The following is a 5,309-nucleotide window of genomic DNA, read 5'->3' as shown; positions in this document are numbered from 1 at the left end:
TCAGCTTAAACAACTGCTTCTATATGAGACCTAAATCATCTACATGCTCGAATCAAGTGAGTCCTGGTTCGTTTTGGACTTTACTCTGACTATGGCAGCTTTCAAAGAATTGTTGGTGTTATGTTCATTAACCTCTGTCTCTCAACAACACTCCACATGTAGTAGTCCAATGGATTGAGATTTGGTAAATTAGGAGGCCAAATGTTAGGGGTTATGTAATCATGAACATTTTCAGCCATGCATTCCTGTGTTACTAGAGCCATGTGTGAGAGCGAAGGGTTTTACTGAAACACGTATAGCCTTCCATTGCATACACTGTCTATCTAGGGCTTAGCTATTATTTCCAGGACCTCAATGTAGGTGCCAGATTTAACCCTAAGGCCTTGTGGAAAGAAAAAAGGAGGCATCACTTGTCCTTCATTGCTGACAACCCCTAAAACCATGACAGTTGCAGGAAATGTTGTATGGATAACACTTGGAACTTCAGAAGGGGCTGCGCATAACCATCTGTCATTTCTTCTATTAAACTTGTAATCTTGGTGGAAGCTATTCTCGTTTGAGAAAAACCAAATCAAATTTTCTGATCTGATGTAGTGATTTTCTTTTGTTTTTCTGACAAATTAACCTTTCCCCATCATATAAGACTCACTCATATCTGATGTCTTCGTGGACAACATTTCTAACTGTTCCTTCTAACACATGGAGATATTTTGCAGTTGGCCTCATGGACTTCCTGGGAGATGATCTGTTAAAATTGATGGATAAATTGAGGTGTTCTACAGAATCCAGAGCGTTTACAATGCTTTTTATGCTTTCATACTGGTGATACCTTTCCATCGTCAGTCTCTAGCTCCTTGGCAACTTTTAAAAATCGAAATATTCCTAAATCGCTATGCTCAGCCTTTATAACCACCATAACAGAATGCCTATTCATTTCTTGAGTAAACTCATGATCTGACATTATTATTTTGTGAAACAAATATTATACAGTGTTAGCAAAAAATACAGCAATGACCCAAAAAGATATGTCCTCAAATACCTTACGCACCCTGTATATATAGGCGCAGGAGTGGCTGTGTGGTAAGTGGCTTGCTTACCAACTACATAGTTCCGAGTTCAGTCCCACTACGTGGCACCTTGGGCAAGTGTCTTCGTCATCGTAACGGGTGCCAGTTTGATATATATATATATATATATATATACGACAGGCTTCTATCAGTTTCCGTCTACCAGATCCACTCACAAGGCTTTTGTTGCGCCGAGGCTATAGTAGAAGACACTTGCCCAATGTGCCACGCAATGGGACTAAACCCGGAACCATGTGGTTGGTAAGCAAGCTACTTACCACACAACCACAATACAAATACAGAGAGAGAGAGGGAGAGCGAGAGAGAGAGAGACAGACAGACAGAGATAGAGAGAGAGAGAGTTTGATAGATATTGATGTATAGATGCATGTAGGTATATATTAATACATACACACACACAGACACACACACACACACACATATATATATATATATATATATATATATATACATACTAACTTATTAATATATACATGAATGCCATCCTCTGTCTGTAAGTGTGTGTGTGTACATGTAAGTGTCTGTGGGTGGGAGTGGGTGTATGTGTGTATCTATAAATTAAAAGAAACACAACATGTATGTAAGGTAATGTGCTGCCTCAAATATTTGTCGCCTGATTGGGAAAACTATATACTGTAGTTAAACAATATTTTCCTTAACCTATTCTGGACTGCAAAGTCGATTTATCTGATTGGCTGAGAGATGTACATCCGGTCTTCACAGATATCCTACAGATTTTTCCTGACCACGCTGAAAATAGTAACACATAGGTATCTAAATTCGTTTGTGCTAATTAAAAAAAAACAAGAAGAAAAAACAGTCCAAGTGTTGTCTACGTAAGTCAATAAATATGTGATACGTTGGTGGAATAAATTAGTAAACGCAGATATTAGTCTTGATTTTTGTAAATGACAAAGCCACATGAAAGAAAAATATGGAATTTAAACTGAGTAATTTCCTTAGTAGGTCACATTTGTCTATTTGATAAAAACATAAAAAACACAATTTTTTTATCTGTCTCTACATCTTCTTGTCTTTCCTTCCCCCTCTCTCTATCTCTGTCTCTCTTCATAAAAACATAGTGGCTGTGTGGTAAGTAGCTTGCTGACCAACCACATGGTTCCGAGTTCAGTCCCCCTGCGTGGCACCTTGGGCAAGTGTCTTCTACTATAGCCTCATGTGAACCAAAGCCTTGTGAGTGGATTTGGTAGACGGAAACTGAAAGAAGCCCGTCGTATATATATATATTATATAATATATATATATATAATATATATATATATATATATATATATTATATTGAATTAGAGATAAAACCACTATTATTCAAATCAAACAGTGAAAAACATAAGCCAATACATAAAATTAATTTTAAAATATAAAAGTTAAAAATTAAAAAATTAAATGTGTCTGTGTTTGTCACCCCAATATCGCTTGGCAAGCGATGTTGGTGTGTTTACGCCCTCGTAACTTAGCGGTTTGGCAAAACCAGACAGATAGAATAAGCACTAGGCTTACAAAGTATAAGTCCTGTAATATATATGCGTGCATTTTATTCAATAATATTTTCATTACATTCGAAACGTGTCAAAAACCGAATGAATACGAAATCAAAAGGTCAAATTAGGTCACATGTCGCAAACAAGAAAATGTGTCTTCGGGGGTCGATATCATCTTCGATTTTCTATAACGTGAAACGGTGTTATTAAGTTCTTAATGATATGATTACACATACATCCGGACTAGATACTTTACGTCATTCTAAAACGTTTCTTCACTTAGCGAGCTCATATTTCACTGAGGTCGACATTGAATATGATTACTGAATACACTCGATCCCATTCAAGAAACTGACAACCCTTCCATCAAATTTGTAACCTTGATTCTCAATTAGACATTGCGCAGAAATCCGCACACACACACGCGCGCGCATACTCCCACAAACACATTTAGATACGAAAAGAAGCGAATTTGTGACGTGTTGAAAGCTATTTTGTAACTAAAGAAAACTGCTCATCTTTTCTGTAATGCTTCGTTGATTCAGAAGCGCCTACTAGATCCATTCATGAGGCATTAATCGGCTCGGGGCTATAGTAGAAAAAAAACAAAAACATTTGTGAGATTGAACGTGCAACCACGGCTTTGGGATGTAATCTCGTTGTCAAACAGCCAGGTCTCTTTTACTCTTTTACTTGTTTCAGTCATTTGATTGTGGCCATGCTGGAGCAGCTCCTTTAGTCGAGCAAAGCGACCCCAGGACTTATTCTTTGTAAGCCTAGTTCTTATTCTATCGGTCTCTTTTGCCGAACCGGTAAGTTACGGGGACGTAAACACACCAGTATCGGTTGTCAAGCGATGTTCCGGGGACAAACAGACTCACAAAAGTATACACACACACACACACACAAATATATATATATATATACATATATATATATATATATATATATATATATATATATATATATATATGTATGTATATATATATATATACGACGGGTTTCTTTCACTTTCCCTCTACTCACAAGGCTTTGGTCGGCCCGAGACTATAGTAGAGGGACACTTGCCCAAGGTGCCACGCAGTGGGACTGAACCCGAAACCATATGGTTCGTAAGCAAGCTATTTACCACACACCCACTCCGATGTCTGACAACATATTACATATTTGGAAAGGATAAATGAATGAAGAGCATACACATAGACACACACTCACTCACTCACCCATCCGCGCACGCACTGCCATCATCGTCATGGTCTCTGTATGAAAATATTAAACTGGATTACATGTGTCGAATTATTTTTCTCTCAATTTTACGCGACGTAAACATTCTCCTTTTGTGTATCTCTGTATATATGTATGTGTGTTTGTGTGTGTGTGTGTGACTGTAGACGTTTACGTACATCTTTATATATAAAACTGTAGTTGTGTGAGTGTCTGTCCCCTTCGATTTAGATTCCTAACTACTCCCACATTTTGCGGTGCAGTTTAACCAAAACCGGGTATCTTATAGTCGTGATTCATATCGAGCCCTTCTGGGTATTAGCGCGCGTCTACGATGAGTCTACGATTTTAAAAATAATTTACCATCATATTTTTTCCATTTTTAATGCATTTTTTGCTATTTTTTGGCTATAACTCTCTAAACATGCTGTATAGTTATTTCCCTTACAAACCCGAGCAACGCCGGGCGATACTGCTAGTAATATATATATTCGTATATTCATATATATACGTACACATACTCGCGTGTACGCACGCTACGATCATGGCAGAAGGATTTCGCCTTCAAACCCCACTGGAACTGTAAGTAATGTACATTCTTGCCTAATGTAAAAGAAACACGTAATTCACAAATGTATACATGCGCTTTAATATACTTTCTGCTGTGGAAAAATCAATGTTTTGGCTATTCGAAGAGGTCATTCCGCATGCACTTTTGTTTAACTCTGAGCGTTAGCGTGTGCGCATGTCAATGGTTGCACAGCAATTATGTGTTCAACGTGAATATCTTTTCTAATGTCACGGTATCTTTGACACCCGCAAAAGCACGAATATCGAATATTTTTTGCATATGTACTTTATAAACCTTAAAGTACTTTGTTTACGTAAGAAATTATGTGTGTTGTTGCATGTAAGCAATATTGTAATATTAATAATAATAATAATAATAATAATAATAATAATAATAATAATAGTAATAATAATAATAATAATAATAATAATAATAATAATAATAATAAAATATGCCCTGATGCAGTACCAGGCAGTGGTACTCATGGCTTCTGATCTTAACTGATTGAAGTGTTATGTACATTGTTTTGTCTTGGTATAAAAGATGGGCTACAGCAAATATTCTGCTCGATACCACAGATTTGCCTGTCAGTTGTTTGACCTTAACCAGTTGAACATGATCCTTAGTGGCTGACGATATGTGCATCTCTGATCCCGATCAGGAATAGTGGGGATTATCATAGCTATGTGTTGAGAGGGATTCTTTCGGGTTTGAATAATTCCCCTTTGGAAACATGGGTGTTTCTTTCAACATCCTTATTCAGGGACCTTTTGAGCGGGATGGGCTACTCAACCTGAAGAAAATTCTAACTGGGCCCCACCTGAAGGGTCATGTGCTGTTTATCTTGATATGAGATCACCATGTCACGCACATATGGTTGTGATGCATGTGCCTAGTGTACGTTTATCAGACGGGTAGTCATGATGA

Source organism: Octopus sinensis, unplaced genomic scaffold, assembly GCF_006345805.1.
Source record: "Octopus sinensis unplaced genomic scaffold, ASM634580v1 Contig12996, whole genome shotgun sequence".
NCBI lineage: Eukaryota > Metazoa > Mollusca > Cephalopoda > Octopoda > Octopodidae > Octopus > Octopus sinensis.
Note: the sequence above shows the minus strand (reverse complement) of the source record.